Raw genomic sequence first — 19,106 nt, 5'->3', positions numbered from 1 at the left:
TATATTCTACGCGAATACGATGAAAATATTATTAGGGGTAAAAGGATTTATATTCTTCCCCATCAAAAGAATAGCTTAAAACATTTTTTTCGCCATATTGTTTACCATTTCAGTTCGTAAACTCTTTGTTGTTTTCTTTTATTCTGTAGCAACGTTAGGTTAGATTAATTCCGCTGGTAAGGCTTCTGAAGTTTAATTGCACTTGTAACCCACAAAGCCATCAAGTAAACGACGGACGCTGGGATGACGGTACGGGGCTCGTTCCTTCAGTCGCGGGAACCTATTGTTCTAGCTTCAGGGAGAGAAGAGACGCGCGTGACACGCATGTGCGTAGATGCGCGCGATACGAACGCATTACTGTAACAACGTATCCGCTACTGCATCGCATTATACCGAGTTACCGCTATTTTCGCGCGGCCACGGTTTTCTGCACTTTCGGCGCGGCCAGCGGCGCCGCGAAAACGTCGCGAAAACAAGCCGCATCCGGCTGTCTTAACGGGATCCCGCCGCGAGGAAAGCAACTGGCTGCTTTTGTTCGCTCAAACTGTTCTGCTACTCGTTGTTCTTCTTTTTATATTTTTCTTCTCTTATTTTCTTACGCGCAAGCGGCGATATCTTCCATCAAGAGCTTCTTAGAAGTCAAGTTGATCAACTCTACTTTTTGTCATTTTCTCAGGATGCACGATTAGTTGAATGCGGATGTTGCATTATTGAGAACAGCACTAATTGAAGGAACAAACAAATCTGCGCTTAGTTACATTTTTAAAGATGTGAATTTACATGCAGGATTCATAGTATCGTGATTAGGCTTCAACTTCTTCGAAAATAAATTACTTGCATAGTTTCAATTTTTCAAAAATACTTCGAAATTAACGACGAGTTTCAAGTACAATTAGGAAAGATAGTATTTTTAATATCAACGCTTTTCCTACCTTTCAGTTTATGGCTATACGGCTCATGTGTTCTGTATGGCTCTCAAGTGTAAAATTCTAAAATGAATAATGTAATCTGAAATTTTCGAGATACGCTGGCGTTCAAAAGCAAGTAGTATAAAAGTATCTCCAATGATATTTTTCTTTACGATCACTATAGTTATGGTAAGACGTTAATTTCTATTTAATAGGTTTCTTTTTTTAAATTAGACGAGCATAAAATGGACTTTACCTCAGTTATGAGCCAATGAGTTTGAATTGAAATTCATAGTTGACAGTTATTGATATTTATTGGCCATTGTTTGATTATTAGATTAATTAATTGCTGAATCAATGATGAGGATAATTGAGCTTCTCTGCAAGTTATATGCCTTAATTCTTTAACAATGGGTGCTCAAATAGTGACGAGATTGACGCGTGAACCATAACATGCTATGAAAGTTGCATGTACTGAAATTTTATTGAGTATAAAAAAAGTTCTCATATCAATTGACAAGAATTTTGTTTCCTCTTTACCAATTAGAAAGAGTCAACATTAATAGGTAGAAAACGCAAGTTGTCATACTAAACACGTACACGTATACGCGTCTATCATTCGAGATTACGATATTTTAATCCCTGCAAAATCGTACCGCCTGCGCTATCTACGCAGTTGCACGATATTGTAAGTATGTATATACATACATATTACGTTTGCTCGTTTACATCACATAGCTGTGCACTAACAAGCGGTAAGTGGTTACAAACTCGTAGAAGCTCTTACAACAACACTAGAATTACCACTTACTAAAATCATTCAAACGTTTCTGACAAAATTAATATCGACCATTTATTCTCATCGTATCGCTATAATTATAATCGTCTATGTATATGCTACATATTTACGATAATATATAAAAAGACAAATTCCACGTCGCTAATTTTACTGTCAAATGGGACTTAAGTTTTGAATTCCGAGAAATTATTATTGTATAGCATCCAGCAACCCCTTCAAACGTTTTGGTATTCAAAGGAAAGCGCCACGAAGTGGATGGATCGAGCCGATACCAGGCACAGAAGCTTTAACGACTTTCAGCGGTGGTGTTCGCTTCCGGGAGATGGCGTGGATCTTCGCTCCGTCGTTGTTTTTCAGTTTCCGAAACGCATAAAACGGACGAAGTGGCTGCGATTCGAGGGGGAGACAAGTGCCTTGAGGAAGAAAAAAGGGCCAGTGACGCGCGTCGAGCCCCCAAGGAAGCGGGACGCTCGAAATAACGCGGCCGAGTATAACACGTGTGCCCGTATATTTTGAATACGGATACAATGTCGTTGTCGGGGCCGGTTAGAGTGGTAGATATTACTCGGCCAATGTGAATCAGACCGCTTGCTTCCGGTTGTAAACGACCGACTGGGGAGGATTAAGTAGACTCACCTTGGATACGTAGCGAACGCTCGCTCTAATTACTTATCACCTGGAGTCATTGTTGCCGTTACCATGATGAATCTGACGAGAATCGAACACATATACTTCGCAGATATCCAAGTCCAATGGATTTTGGTTAGCTTCCTTTGTTTTTCTGTTAATCCGTCTACCATTAAGTTATTCTTTATTAGATGACTCGAGATGAGTTAAGATAGAGGGATGAATAAGTTTTTTCAAAAATCGTTAGATTGCCTCGTAAGTTTTGTCGATTTTTAATGAAGCGTTGTTCCTTGTTTGTCTACCAGTCGACTATTTTCTTAATTAATGTATTCGATCTTCGATAGAATTTGGAAACTATAACAATGGAAAATATTCATTCGGTTTATCCGTAAGTTCTAGATACGAAGATACGACGAATATGGTTTACGAGGTTCTGAAACGGATATTTTCGTATCGATGTGATTAATGTACTGTCGTATGAAATTTCGAAAGACGAGTTACGTTTTCTTTATTAGATATGATATCGAGTAAAACGTTTAACTCAATAATACATATCGTCAATTATGCAGTCACACGTAGATCGTAATTTGTCGCTAATTTCAACGACGCGTCGAGGTACGCAGAAGGCATAAAAGCTGCAGATCACAAGATGTGAAAATTATGCTTCTGTAAGAAAATTGGCATTAATCATCGGCACAGAAATCGGCAATTAAAATCGTACCCTTGCTACAGAGGGTTGAGGGGCAATATGATGATTTAACTGCTTTTTATGCAACCACCGGAACGAGAAATCCATCCAATCGCAGCTTGAAACGAGTGACGCGTCATCCTGGAGGGGTTATCCCTTCTCCAGCGGCGAGGAAAGGAAGGGGGAACAAGAGGTGGCCCCTCGAAGCGAAGCTAATTTGAACGACACCCGATATGCAGATCGGCAGGACGAGATCTATGTAAATCGCGCGTCAGCCAGAAGAAGAGTGGTGTTGGGAAAAAGAATTGGCCCACAAACTGGTTTCAACTGAATGGCCCCCGCGCACGATAATATATATCGGTCTTTCGTTTTTTACATTTTGCGCTTTACGGAACGGGCTTTGTCGCACGGTTTGCGGAGCACATGCCTCTACGGGTGCCGAACAACCACGCGTGTGAAATACCCTCGCCAGGAATTCGACGCGCGACAAATCAATTCTCGACCGCGAGTTTTTCTATCGGCCACCAACGATTTCAATCCATTTCCCGTTGGATCTTCACTGTTCTTCGAAGTGACTTCGGGGATGTGTTTTCGGAGCAGTTAATTTCTTATTTTTAGACCAAGGGTATCTATGTAGATTCATGTTTTTAGAAATGGAAGCAAAGGAATGGAATATAAAGGAAGATTTGTTTCATTTATTGGATAGCGTATCTAACTATTAGTAGGTATTTTATTTTCCATGTTTAATGCAGTTTGATATTTTATGTACATTTTGTATATTGTTGCAGCTTTAGATTTTCCATGAATACATAAACGCTCTCAGGCTATTTATCGTTAATATTCTTAATTTAGTTAATACGTAACATAACTTCTTAATTGTTGTCTAATTTCTTGGTATCTCATGAATATTCTAACCAGATTTATCAAGAAGATAGATAATCATAGCTATTATGCGATTAACGTAAGCTTTTATAAATACAATAGAACGGTGAAGGGTTGATAAAGTAGATTCCGGAAATTTAAGTTTACTGCCTGTTTGAAATTCAAAGTTAAAAACTGCAGATCTATAAGAGAAATATTAATTTTCAATACATTAATAATAAAAATATACACAAACGTGGGTCCATTATCGAAGAGAAAGCTATTTACCAAACTCTAAACATTCCCACCTCTGGGACACAGTTCGACCCCACCTCCGCTCGATGGCCGATAAAACGTTAATAATTTTCGTGAAAATAGCGTCTTAAGGAGAAACGGGCAGAGTAAGGTCGCGGTTCACTTGTCGGTCGATTTAACTACGCATCCGGTCACAAAAGACATGTACTTGCACGCGTAGGGGCGCGCTGCTTCGCAGCTACTCAAAACTTCGTCCACGGAGAGACTAACTCGTTGTAAATCCAATTAGCGCCCGTGGCTTTGAAGTGGCTTTCCATACTTGAGCTCCTCCGTGTCAAGGGCTTGGCAAAAGTATTTCCTCTTTTTTCACTTTGAATAATTTCCCTTTCGGTTCAACTCCTCGCCGGTTTCCTTCGCTGCATCTTTGCTGCCCCCTCGGTCCAAGCCTTCTCCCTGGGTGATTAAAAGAATCGCTCTCGAGACCCTTTAAAATAGGCCAATTTTCTGAATTGAAACGGAACGAGCGATCGATCAAAGATCACTTTCTGCCTCCTTCGCTCCTACACTTGGCTTTTGTGTTCTGTCCAGTTCGAAAACGTTGAGTGGTAGGAACGATGCAGGTTTGATTTATAGCGTAGCAGGGCCACCTTATGTGCTACTGTTTTAAAAATAGATCGTACGTAGCTTCGTTATTGGAGGAAATATATAGTCACATGTACAAATGAGTCATCTACTCTTTTGTTCGTAAATACTAGTAAGCCTGGTCTGTCTGAATATGAAACGTAACAGTTAATGAAGATCAGAGAATAATTAATAAATCAGAATTTTGTATTCCTGCAAAATTGGCATTTAGTAGGTATAGGAATCGTTTGTTGCACGAACTGCAAGAATATAATCAATTAGAACTATCTTATTGGGCTTCGTGGCTTCTAAACCTAAATTCTAGCGGAAGAAACGAGTCGTTATGAATAAAATCGAAAACTTCAAGAATCTATCGGGAGTATAAAAGCGAAACGTACACTTGTGGCGTTACAGTGAGAATCATGAAATTTATGAGACTTGTGCGATGATACTGACGAATTGCTGTAAAAGGCCACACGTATCAGTTCTTTTATTCGTTATTCAATATCATGGTACATCTTTGCTACAATTCTACGAGACAAGTAGCGACTCATCGAATTATTCACAAGCCAAATCTTACAAATTAAGTTCGTATGAATCGCTTCTTATCGTCTCTTAATAACCTTGCCGATATAATCAAGGTACCTAAGACAAGAAGAGAACAACATTGTGCTGAAAAACAATAGAAAGACAGTGTTTTATTTGTCAGAAAACAGTATGACGCTAGAACAACGGCGATTTTCACGAAGACAGGCAGTAAATTCCGGCGTTTCATCGTGCTCGTAAACCACGATCCCGTCGACGTTTGCCGCGCAAGCGACGCGTGACGTCCACACGCAACTCCATCTATGCACGATCCATCCAGTTGATCCATAAAGAATAATCCAGCGTCGACGAACCGGCAGCTACCTACGTCTTTCAAGGCCGGTAAGAACATTGTTCCGCCGAGGATGATGAAAAAAAAGGTGCTAATTGCTATATGGGGAATCCCCGAACGTGACGAGCTGTATCCCCGAAATGAAAAAGAAACGCGGACTTTCGGAGCGATCGTGGAAGATACGCGATCGTGCCGGGGCAATGGCGGAGGTGCAGTCAGGCATAGATCCTCTCTGACCTCCGTGGCATAATCACGCGTCAGAATGCATCAGACGGCCGCCCCCTCCGGCCGCTCGCAGGCCACGTCCGTTTGCAGATGGTGTTTTAAACGCAGCCATGAACTTGAAGACGTTCGCCTCGACGTTGGCTCGCCCCTACTACGTACACCAAGTCCAGACCTCAGCCGATTTGTCTGTCGCGGATCGCGACGTGGGAATTCGCTTTCCTTTTTCCCCGGTTTTTCCTCCCGGTGCATTGCGTAAGACGAGCATCGCTGCTCGATAATCGGTGCCGGAAGCTCGTAATAACGTCGATCATTGGCCAAAGATAAGGCCTTCGGTGTTTATGGATGATGATTGTCGCGATCGTGGAAGCGAGAAGTACAGGAGTCCCGGTTAGACTCTATTCTGCCTGGTTTTTTTCCTCGGTGACGGATCGTCGCCATGGCTGCGGGAAACGGCGGCCGGGGTCGCGGTTGCGGCCGGAACTCGCTGATATTCGACCGCGAGTCTTGATTAAGGGCTCGAACACGGTGGAATTGCAAACTGATCGACCAGCACCTCCTGCCTCGCAATTAGACTAATATCATTAGCGACATTTTACAAGCCACGAGTCGTGCGTTACATGCTAGTACGTACTGATAAACTATCTTGCCAATAAAATGAGATTTTACGATCACAATTTATAAATGATAAATCGTCTGATTATGTACATTCGACTTGAAATTGCACGAAGAAACTGTAATTTACCAATTCGCTAATATTATTATTAGTAAATTATCGCGATAAAAGGCCCATGATATATATTGGGTTGACAACTAAGTCATTGCGGATTTTGTCAATGCCACGTAATGACAACATCCGCAATCACTTAGTTGTCAACCCAATAGTAAGTAGAACTTTGAAGAGTAAGAACGAGTGATTTGGAAATTTTAAAGGGATTCTCTGCGCACAAACGACATTTTATGATAGCAAATATATACTGGAATATATCAGTTTTATAGGAATTGTCATCTTCTTCGTTTAGCGAAGAAAGTTAGTTCTTTGCTGTTTCTATATTCGTGAATTATTAGCGAAGTTTATACTTAATTATAGACTCTGTTGGCTATTAAAAAAGTATTATGCAAGTACTTAGTAATTCCGTTTTAAAAGTTGTCGAATCTCGGCTCAAATAATTGATTGCATAACGGAGGGTAACCACCACCCTTCGTCAACATGCAAGCAATAGAATGCACAGGCTATTACTAGACGCGTGGTTTCGGTGTACAGTAACTAGCAAAACTTTATAGACTCGCTGATATTATAGACATAATCAACTAACGGATATTTATGAAAGAAATATAGAAAAGTATCATCATATGAAAATACGCAATACTTTTCATTTTATTAGAATAACAATAAGGGGTAGAATAAAAATATCAAATAAATATTTTTCCATCGAAACTGTGCATATAATACACATAATATCAAACACTTAATACACCCCTACGTAATTTATACATATAACAAAATGTTCGTCCTTAATATCGTAGACAATTAACGAAAAAATCAACTGTAATTAATGGCGAATTGAAGTTTTCAGGAATCAAAATTTCATACACATCCACCTGATACAGATATTACGTATATAGATCTTTTCCCTGGTTCTTGAATACATAAAAATACACGTTTGGTATATCCCCATGTCGGTGTTTGCACATTTTTGTCGGCTACTGTATGGTTTGGTCGCCGTTTACGCAACGTGTCTCGCATCACGCGTGGAAACCACGTGGCGTGGTTGACCCCTTTCGGCTACCCCGCAGCTGGAAAAAAAAAACGAGGAATCGAACTCGCCACTCACCCCCGTCTCTCGTTCGTTCGCTCGCTCGCACGCAGGAGTGTGTTTGCACGAGGCAAACCGGGGGGCGGAATCCCATCAGCCGGATGTGCGCCGGATTAACGCGATTATCGCACGTTCGGCTTCGCGATTTATTGATAGATGGCTGCACCACTTCGCTGCCTTTAATCGGCCGTTTGATTGTTTCTCGGTTTCGCTACTTATTCTGGCTTTTTGGTTTTTCGTGCCCATACTCCGGATTCTTCCCTTTTTTTCTCTTCGTTGTCGTTCTTCCTTTCCTCCTTGCTATTTTATATTTATGTATTGTTTCATAGAGATTTCGTGCGAAGTTGCCCTTGTTGAACAATGATCGATTAGGTACTTTAACTTTTTCATTTTTATTACAACAGCATAGCGAAATTGGTTGTATTTTAGGATAGTTACGTCTTTTTGTATAATTATGATACTGCTTTTCGGTGAATCTTGCAGTGCTCTTTGAAGAAGATGATGGAATCGTTTCTCTCTCTTTGTCACATACCAAATAATTATCGGGATTATACAGTAATAAAAACATTATCCTCTAGATCAAAAAGGTTAAAATGTTCCAATTCGAATGAACCTTGGAAATAAAAATTTACTAATGCAAAAATAAAGTTGTACAATATCGACTATGGGACGCGAATCCGAAGGAAGCTGATAAAAGGGAACGTTTCTTCACAAGGAAATCCATTCTGATGAAATGGAAATGTAACGCGGGGTTGATTGTCAGCGCGCGTAAAAAGCTCGCAGCAATGTAACCGGGGGATTGGCAGTGACAGGGCGGCCAAGTGATTCACAAGTTGCAATATGTGCCGTAGACAATCGGCCGAGGATCGATTAATCGCCGACGAGGTGGAATTCCGATAGACAACACAGAAATCTGCCGTTCTTATCGTTTAGACAATAAAAGCGAATGCCAATACGGCGTTATTGTACTAGTGCAAGCACAGATACCGTGACAGTATCCCAGCGTTACGTAAAGCCGCTGCCACGGCCAGATGACACCACAGTAAGAACGCGAAATTACGTGTTTCCTAGCCGGTTGTCGCGTTAATACGTAATAAGTACGTGTCCAGTCGATCGAACAACCAATGGATCGGCCATGGTCGATCGCTATTTGCTCCATTTCTATGCGGAGGCACTGCTGAAGGTTATTAATAAATTGTCGACAGATTGTTGGTATTGATATCGTTGAAACATTGGAGATAAAAGCGGTGGAAGAAAAAGTATTTCGGTCCTCTCATTTTGTTCGATCATTTTTCAATTTCAATTTCGTAAAGATATAATATTCAAATTTGTTTCAACATGGAATTGACGCGAATGGAATTGAAATGAAAATTATAGAACAAGAATTTGAATTTCTTCACTCTTGTATTTCATTCGTGTGAATACTTCTAGTAGTTCAAAATTTTTCACGAAATCAATCAATGAAAATTAAATAGTTGCTTTATAATAGCTTTGCTGAATAATTCAATTTGTATTTATCTCCAGTCATTCTGCATCGAATCTGGATATTTACTTAAATACACAAATTAATGCAGCGCTGTCAACGGGCTTGTCAGCGATCTCTATTGACTAATTAAATAATTCAATAAATAAATCAAAATAAATGAATTAAATAATTTATCATATTATTTATTAGTTTAAGATAACTAATCGACTAATTAAATCTCAATTGCTGTCTATTCGTTAACTCGCGGATGACAGTTCTTTAACTATATAATCGAACTTCTGGCATAGTAAATTATAATTTAGCTTCGTTTATTATTTAAACGTTCCTTTACTCTGTTAGTAGATCTAATAATATAATCGTTGGTAAAAATAACCTATTTAATAATTGAGTGTCACAGAAAGGGTCTTTTCCTTGATATTTAATTTTCCTTCCTGTCGAACTTTTACGTCATATTTCACAAGACGCTCATCCCCTCGTTAAGATCTCTCACTTTCTCCCAGAAACAATGAACCCTGTCACATTTATTTTCCAAACGGCAACAATCACTCGAGCTCGTGTCAACTTCATTAGAAGCGCTTGAAACAGATATAGGAAAACCTAAAGCAAGTAGAAACTCTCACCCCAGAATCTGGCCTGCCGTTAAGAATCCCGGAAAATACGCTTCCGGAATACATCAGACACGCCACATGAGAAAGTACGAGTGCGACTGACAGCGGGATTTCTCAGGCCTCGTTTCCACTGAAATCCAAAATGCTTTGTTTCACGGGTTTTCGAGGAAAATTGAAAAATCTAGTTCGAAAGTTGAATTTCAATATTCTGTCCATCAAATCACTTTTACGTTGTAGCAAACTATCAACACGGGTATAGATAATTGTCCGGATATTTATTTCAAAATAAATCAATTAATTCAGACATCGCCTTATCCATACAGTGTTTCCATAAGAATCCTCTCGGAGCAACGAACGTTTCTTGATACGAAACGCGACAGTGGCTCGTAACTTACTGTGGCTGTTAAAAGACAAGAGATATCCATTTCTAAAACATCAATACCTGAAAATTTCTATCTACCCGCAACTCGTAACGATACTAATGATACCTCGTATTCACCGAGTAAGTTCACAAGATCGCGTGCATTCTTGTAAACCTGTCGAGAACACGCGGATAAAAGTCGTTTCAGCAAAGATGCGATCAAACTACTATCATCTAACCAACAGGCAAATAACCGGTCGAAAGCCAGATAAATCCTCGCTTCCTACAATTTCGTTACTTTGTTATAGCTAGAGCTACTTCTATAACTCCTAATGCAACGGAATCAAGCGAACCTAAAAACACCTTCAACTTCGCTTGCTCCATACTTCAAAGCCGGCTTCACGCTCTGCAACGGATCAAAAACTCGAAAAAAACAACCAAGAAATCATCCACTCTAGAATTCAAGGGAGTAACAAGGATTCCCGCAAAGTATTCTCCGTTTGTCCGCGCAGCAGCATCCCTTCGCTGATGGAAGGAGACTCGAAGAAGAGCGCCGCGTGAAACGTGGGCATTGTATCGTTCCGCGTGGCGGTGTGCGTCCCACATAAACGTATCTCCTCTCGGTGCACGTAGAGAGAAACCCGCGGGACAGGTCTCTGGGCGCGTTGCAGGGGGGCGTCGCGGCGGGTGAGGGGTCCGGGAGGGGGGTCACAGTGGATATAATATTATATCGAGGGTAGGCGTGGTTAAAAAAGGGGGCGGTGCCGCGGATCCTCGTCCCATCTTTCTCTCTCTTTTTCGCTCGATTTTCTCTCTCCCCTTCGCCCCCGCCCGCGATCTGTCGACCGCCTCCGCCCTCCCCCGCCTCGACTCTGAGGCATCGAACTCGGATCGAGTCCAAGACGATCGAGGGAGGTGAGGGAAACGTGAGAAAGATACGATTCTCTCTCTCTCTGTCTCTCTCACCTATATTCTTCTCACTGTCCTTTTCCCTCTATCGGTAGTCGTTTCTCTCTCACACACACACACACACACACACTCTCTCTCTCTCTCTCTTTCTTTCTTTCCGTATCGCCGGTTCGCCGGTGAAGGTATAGCTCTTTCTCCCGCAACTCGCGATCCGCGCCGGACAAATACGGGATTCTTGAGCGCGCAGAAGGGGGCGAAAGAGGCGGAGGGCGAGAGGCGGAGGGTCCTAGCCAATGATAGCGCGCCGCTTTATCTCGATACGTTTATCGCGAACGTTTTATATCCAGCCGTGAAAGTATTGACCGCGGGAAACTCGTAGCCGGCTGCTGAATGCGTCTCGACACGGGGCGGTGGGGGGGAAACTGAGGAGACAGCGGTTGGGGGAGGGGAGGCATCACGCGCGGGGCACGGATCGGTGACTCGACGCGTTTCAAATCGCGGGAGGCTGCGGGGATCCCACAACGCCACTTCCGGGGAATCGCGGGGCGCTGACACTTTTTCGCCCGCCAACGGCCTTCCATCGGGGGTGGATCGTAGACGATCGACATCATAGACGAGCTTCTTACGTTACTGGAGTAACCTTGTCGGTAGACTGTGACCGTTTACGAAGATTCGTAATTATATGGACAGGATTAAAGAAACGGAATTTGAAGGTTTGTTTTATTCTTGGAATATTCTATCGAGTATTTTATTTAGAGTGCTGTTTTTTTTTTCCTTTTTCTTTGTATTTTTGCATGAACATCCGCGATACAAGTATTAGAGAATGTTTAGTAAATGACAAGTTGGCAAGGAGATAAAGTTTTCTAAGTAAATTGTATTAAATCAGACGATCGTAGCGTTAAACGTGAAATTTGTAAAATGATAAGAAGTGGTTTTAGTAGAAAGTGTTATAACGTTATTCGTGTTGTAATTTAAATTTCTCGCTTGTCAATTTACTAATATTATTAGTTAGCAAATGATTGTGCACGAGCACTCGCTTGTCTCGGAGACGCGGGCCCAATCGGTTGATAATCATGATCGATGACTCGGGTTCCGAGGACATTACGGTGATTGTTCTATTAGTAGAAGGATGAAACAATGGGATGGAATTGACGCGTCCACTTAGTTTATAGGCGTTCGAGGTTTGGTAGGGTGGTTTTTCTAAGCTCATTCCATTGTTGAATCTCGATAGATTGAAAAACTTGATAATTAAACAATTCCTTGATTATTGATGAATTTTCGTGAAATATCTTTCATAAGAAATGTAATGAAGGATATTGTTCTTTAAATTTATTTTCTCTCAGAACGACAAATCCGTGCCTTAAAATCCGCTTTTAGAATTTCAAAATTCCTCGTTGTAATATTTTAATCGCCGAGGATTAGTGAACGGAAGAACGTGTTCGAAATGAGGGAAGCATAAAATACAATCTAGTGTATGTTCCTAATTTTCGGTTCCAAAAATTCGATTCTCGTATTTTTCGAGACGTATTGACTGCACGTGTTGCCTGTTCCGATCGAGCTGGTTCCCTAACATTTTCTCCCTAGCTGGGAATCGTCTAAAAATATTTTTATGATGCCCCTGCTGCGATACCGAGCTATCCCGCACAGTTTTTATTTCAATAAACGACAATAAATTATTTAGACAACAAAGCTGCCAAGCTTGGATAAATCAAAGCAGTGTTATTCGAGATAATGCAATTATTATCTGTAGAGAATAACGTGAATTCTAAACACATAATACGTGACTGCTAACAATTGGACCGCGTATTGCATTAAGGGCAGATGATCTAAATGAACAGCTTTTTATCTATGCGAATATATAACCGGCGCGTGTATAAATTAAAACGATAACGACATCTAATTCCACTGGTTTAGCGGAGTGAATCATTGAGTAAAATACTTCTCGAGAAAATAAATCATTTATCAAGATATTACGTAGATAATTACTCGTCAACTACTGAATATTTTAACCAGTAGTGTACATTGCGTATGTAGTAGATACTACTTTTGTAACAAGTGTATGAAAGTAAATGGTATATAAATATCAATCTAAACTAAACAATAAATAATAATAATATGAAATTTCATAATTCTTGGCAATCGTTGAATTTAAGTAAGATAATAGGATACTTACGATATTTAGTTCTACTTAGTTTTCTTCTTAAATATTCTGTAAATTAATGTGTATGACGTTTATCTTTACTATCGAAATATCGACACAATTCTCATCGAGATCTTCCTTTCAACATGGCATATACGTAGCTATTTTGTAGCTGAAATTTTCGTTTCTTCTCTTGTAGGTAATAGACGCATACTTTTAACGATGAAATTAAATCATTTGGAAAAAACTGCTGTTGTCCGAAACAAAGTTAGTCTCGAGCATACCAAGGCGCGTAATTTTCGCTGCCATAAAGTTACGAGTGATATCATATCCTGACCCACGCAGGATCAAGCAACAAGTGATCCGCGTGAGTGGAGCACAATGGAAATCTATTTTCGTCAGTATACTTGCCAGACATTTTGAATTGTGCGATAGTAATTAATAGACTGCGAATGTTTATGCAGATCCATATTCTTATACTCGCAATTAAAGAAAATAATCTTATTGTTCTTATCAGAACGGAATAGCAGCAGTGGAAAATTATTTTATCATTTTGACAATCATGATTCATTAATATTCCAGGAGAAAAAAAATGCTTCTGCAAGTAGCGATTCTTGAGAAACCGTAACGTCTGTCAGTACATACTGATGAGGTGTGTAATATCAGTCAGTGCAATGCAATATCGCGATACACTAGCATGTTAAACATATCAATAAAGAATCTTTCACATTCTCTTTCCTTCCCTGTCAGCCTGTATTCCCACAATTTCTCAGAACAAATATTAGTCTAACAATAGCATTTAATGTAAATTTTTCTGATGCTATTCGAGAATAAGTTATGATTGAATTGTTGCATCCTTTTCAAGTATGAACCGAGTTTCTCATTTTTCTTCAATAAAAGCTCGCGTTCGTATAATAAATACGCTCAATCGACGAAAGTTCAACTAAACCATAAGAAATATTTATATTATATCTATCGATATTAGTAAGGAAAATAGATAAATAGGGAAACGCTTGCTATTTTATAAGGAAAAGTTTAAGTTTCCAAAAGCAACGATTAAAAACCAAATGATAGACCTTCCCTTACAACCGTCACGATTCCAACTGTGTAGAATAATAAATCTCTCAGTGGAAACCACTTTGTCTGAAATTTGCCTATGACGATAACTGGAGTGACACTCTGTTCAACTTCGTGGAAGCGAGTCTATCGCGATTCGATCGTTGTCGAACAGTACTCAAAGGGAAAGGGATGAAACAAAGAGACGAACGAGTATCGGGGCTTGCGAGAAGAAAGAGAAAATGAAAAAGAAAGGAAACAGTTAGCTTCCGAGCCATCTGTCTACGATTGTTTACGATTTTCACGCGTAATTGGACGCGAATGGTTCGCAGTTCGTAGATCGATCGCGAGGACGATCGTGGAGAAGACCAGAGCGGATCCCTTTTGTATGGAAGAGGCGCAAGTGCCGAGTCACGCCTTGACAAACAGGGATGTCAAACAGATGTTTCGGCTCTTCGGGTTACTGTGAGAGCTGCTACCGGACGTTCTTCTCGTAAACTTCTCGGATCGTCTGCCAACGCTTGAAATCTCGATGATCGTTCCTCGATGACGTTTCGCTCGATGCCTACGAAAGCCTCTCAACTCGCTATTTCGCTATTTAATTGACATTCGAAAGGGTCTGCTGCACTTTGTCCGGATAATTCGCTGTGCATTGCTCGTTTTTATTTGTGCATGAAATTTAGATACAGAGTGTTGTAGCTTTTCTCGATCAAACTTTATCAAGTTTTTCTATAGACAGGTTTAAACGAAAAGATTTCTAACTTTCTTGAGAGTAGCTCAATTATTATGTCCATATTATCCGGCCGAAAATTTTCGCACAGGCGTCAGGTAGCTTTTTTAAAAGTTCAAAGTTCTATATAAAGAACACGCCGTTTCGATGTTAATCCATGGCTCGCTTTCATACACAAACTAAACTTTTGTAAGCTAAACTTACGATCTTAAATCGACGCCTAAAAAATATTACTTAACACCAACAGACTGAGGTTTTTGCGACTAAATTCTAAGTGATTTTACACGTTTGCAAAATCTATCATTTCCTATGAAACAGCATAATACCTATTCAGAATACCTGTTTTCGTTTGGGCAAGAAACGTTTATAGAATTTCAGTTTAACTATTTCACATCCGCGTTATGATAGTTTTCATCGTATTGTCGGCTAGCAATCTCGAATCAGCGGTTCGGCCGCACAGCAAGTACTACGTTGCGAGATAATCGTTTTGCAATTAGCGGCACAGCTGCGCTACCGGCGTAAGAATCGCATTGTTTTCATAGTAAAACGAATTTCGCGCGGTTGCCCAAGTGGCCGGTGACGACAGCCGGCCATCTTGCAACGTGTAATGACGCTTCTTACTGTGTTTAAGGAACGCCGTTTACCCGGACAATTAATTTCACGAGCAACCGGGGCCTCGGAACGAATTGCGAAACCTTCTGGCTAAATTTACGGGGTGTTTACGTGTTCCCGGCAATCTTTCCGCTTAGATTTTATCGAGCCACTCTTTCTTCAGATCGTCCTTCTACAGGATAGGACACTTAAATCCGAATCTATTAGGTTGCCCGAAAAATTTCTTTCGTCTTATGAGGAAATAATAGACTCACAACGTTTTTCTTTTATATTATTTTGTCGAATTACGTGCGATCCATTTTGTTCGGTTGAGATAAACACCGCGACATTTCACAGACGGTTTCCCGTTTCTATGAAGGTTCATTGTTGTAAAAAACACGTTTGCGAAGGAAAGACACTTTCCGGACAAGATAATACGATCAGTTAGATGCTTTCTAGCTAACGTTTTCTCAGTGTACATTATTATGTAATTTTTTAACATATTAACGGCTGACGATATTTAAAGCGAAGTTTTGTTGTAAAGAAGGAATTCTTTTAGAAACATTCTCCTTGCGAAATTTCGAAGGAAAGTCGATAAATTTACTGCCGGCCAATTTATCTATAAGATCTCTGCTTCGGCGGAAATGATTTTGCAAAATTAACCTGCTTTCTACTGTTGCGTCAATTTGTAAAAGTCAGTAGGCGTGTATTGAATTCTATAGAAGATGCTGCACATGTAATTTCATAGTTTGGCAAATTGAACATACCAGAGAAATAATTCTTTATCGAAAGAATTGAAAAAAAAAAAAATTCTTTCAAGCAACGCGTGGTCGCGACAGAAACGAAGGGAGAGTTTGTTTCAACGAATCGAGGGGCGAGAAAAGGGAGGCGGGTGGAAACCACTGACGCGAGTCAGGTGCACCAACACGAACCCTGTCAAATTTCTATTTACCGACCGACCGATATGACAAAACGAATTTACCCTTCACAAAAATTGTACGCCATTTATAATCCAAGGGTTGAAATCTACCCTTCTACCGGATTTAATAAGAAACTTCGATCGCTCTAAAAATTTTGCAAAAACGTCGCATTTGTTTAATCTTATTTTGGCAAGTAAAATAAAGAATTATAAAAAAAAAAAAAAATTGAAATTGAAGGAAATTCACGAAAAGTACGTGTGAAGGTTTGAAACTACTGGTTCTGATGATCGACTATCCCACAAGGATCATTTTTCACGAGACACCACCTTGAGATAATTACCAGATAGGAAAACAATACTCAAAAATGTTTACAGCGGGAGATCGACTGGCATGTTGTTTGTTGTTGCTTCATCGGTGTTTAGGTGTCATTCAACTTGATAACGAGCATGGGGTCCGTGCCACCCAGGCGAAGCCATCGAAAACAGCTATCTGTTCTCAGAACCGATCGAACGATTCCGATAGTCAGATTCAAAAATGATTTGTCTCGATTTTTTCAGGGGTTTAATCTATTTTCATATCATAATTTCGACAGAATTATTTTGTCGTATATTTCGTTTAAATTATATGTTTTACTATGAGCGGAGTAAAAAATTCTTGGAACAAAACTAAACATTGTAAAAAAGATGGTAATATTACAGAACGCGATGGTGAAATATCAAAGTAGAGTAAATAGATGGAATTTCAAGTTGTATTAATTAAAATTTCTAATTAATTCTAATTATTAATCAGCGCCGTCATAGCAAATCGTAAATTAACTTTTTCGTATAAAACTTCAAGTTACATCTTGGAATATCGGAGTACCTGAAATACAGCAAGAAAAAATGCACGATATTTAACTTACATTTCATGAAATGTAATATTTTATAAATATATCTTTTGCTTTCATAAAATTAGCAACGTTTTTTCGTTGATTTACTAAAAGAAGATTAACGTAATTTAAAAATCTACGATATATGGAGGAAAATTTCAGGAGAAAAAATGATAACGTCGTTAGAAAAACCGCGACCAAAGTTTTTATTCGAGACTTGCCTCCGGAGAGGAAATCCACAGAAAGGAAGAAAGAGGAACAGTAGCATACTTCCGGTGCAATGGCTCGCAGCATCGAGAACAATTCGAGTCGATAGCGGTATCGAAGCTGATAAGCTAACGCGATACGATATCGTTCGCGACAAAGACATAACACGCTGCCACGTCAGGTCCTGCTGTACAATTCATAAAGATGTGTTTACGGTCCACTGAAACATTCGATCCCTGATCCGAATATTTCGATCGCCCTATCGATTCTAGCTACGATCTGTTTTCGTAATCGGAACAGCTTGGGACATAACGTAACGCGTAGCTTATAACATTTCTTTCGAAAAACAATCAAATAGCATCGTTTTCAATCGAAACATCCACCGAGTCACGAAACGTATCTTTCGTTATCTGCGAATTTTCCTAAACAGACCGCGAACTTCTACAGTTAAATACAGATTTATATATAGAAAAACAGATAAATAAAGAGTTAAATACAGATTTGTTTTCACTCTCTAAATATCATAAACTAAGCGTAATTCTATGCTGTGAATATTTTCCATGTTCATTCAAATTTTCTATTAACGCGTAAGTATCTGCAAACTAACAATACATTTGATTTCTCATTATCGAAGGATCTTGGCAAACTAGATTAGAGTTTAAAATCTTTTTTAAAACGCGACGATATAAAGCTAACATTTCTCGAATTATCTTCGTATCTGGACAAATGTGATTAGAATTTGTCATTTTTCCAGGCATCGAACAACTTCAAAGCATATTTATTTTTCGTTGGTGATGGCGGATGCAAGCCGTCGTTCTTCGTTTCCAATGCTCGTTTTCGGCTCTCTATTCTTCGCGACAAGCAACGCAACGTTCATTGCCCCCCTCCTATGTTTCACACATCCGCTTCCGGTAGTACAATAATCGGTCGCGCGGTACAATTCCTTGGCGTGTTATTTGTGACGGGTACGACCAGCTGGAACATTATCGCGATTCGCCTTGGAAACTTCGAACAGTTTTCGAATCTACTTACAAATTAAAGTTTTCCACGTAGCTATGAGCCAGGTTAGTTACGTATACTCATTCGATTTGGCACAGAGATGCTTACGTAATTTCATTTTTTTTTCCTTTATCTCCTTTATTATGCTCGATTTGAGGTGTTTTGCGGTTGAATTTATGCCAGATGGTAGAGCAGTTTGCTTCAGTCGTACACGATGGTTAATCTAACGTGCGGATTGTTGATGGGGGTAGATTATGTCCTGTCTACATATATCTCTGTCGGTTTTAATTAATTCAAGAGTTTTCGAGGATTACGAGAAAATGTGATATATTAGATATGTAGGTATAATATTTACAATTACTGGAAACACGTTGCTGGACTGATATAATTTTTATTTTTGTTTTCTGATTCTTTTGTCGTAAATACTCTTAAGTTTAGCTTGTAAAACGTAATAATAAATTATAATTGCAGCAATGTAAGATGGTCCATATTGAAATGACGAGACTTCTTCAGTTTTATGAAGAAATCTACGATGCCTAAATAAAATTTTCCATCG

The 19,106-nt window shown here is 39.7% G+C and overlaps 1 protein-coding gene across 8 annotated transcripts in view; it reads left to right on the top strand.

The window, feature by feature from the left end:
• The window catches only part of LOC117232608 (homeobox protein cut), a 164,382-nt gene that overhangs the window by 30,101 nt on the left and 115,175 nt on the right, over window positions 1-19,106 (top strand). Inside the window, exon 1 of one of the 8 annotated variants that reach the window (XM_033492142.1) lies at window positions 11,551-11,752. The exons of the other annotated variants lie outside the window; for them this stretch is intronic. The gene's annotated coding sequence lies outside the window, so the exon portion shown is untranslated. Of the gene's footprint in view, window positions 1-11,550; window positions 11,753-19,106 lie in introns of those variants that run through there. 8 annotated transcript variants of the gene reach the window in all.

The sequence above is a fragment of the Bombus vosnesenskii genome, unplaced genomic scaffold, assembly GCF_011952255.1.
Source record: "Bombus vosnesenskii isolate JDL3184/JDL3185 unplaced genomic scaffold, Bvos_JDL3184-5_v1.1 scf7180000013263, whole genome shotgun sequence".
NCBI classification, from domain to species: Eukaryota; Metazoa; Arthropoda; class Insecta; order Hymenoptera; family Apidae; genus Bombus; species Bombus vosnesenskii.
Note: the sequence above shows the minus strand (reverse complement) of the source record. Positions and strands in the feature narration are given on the sequence as shown.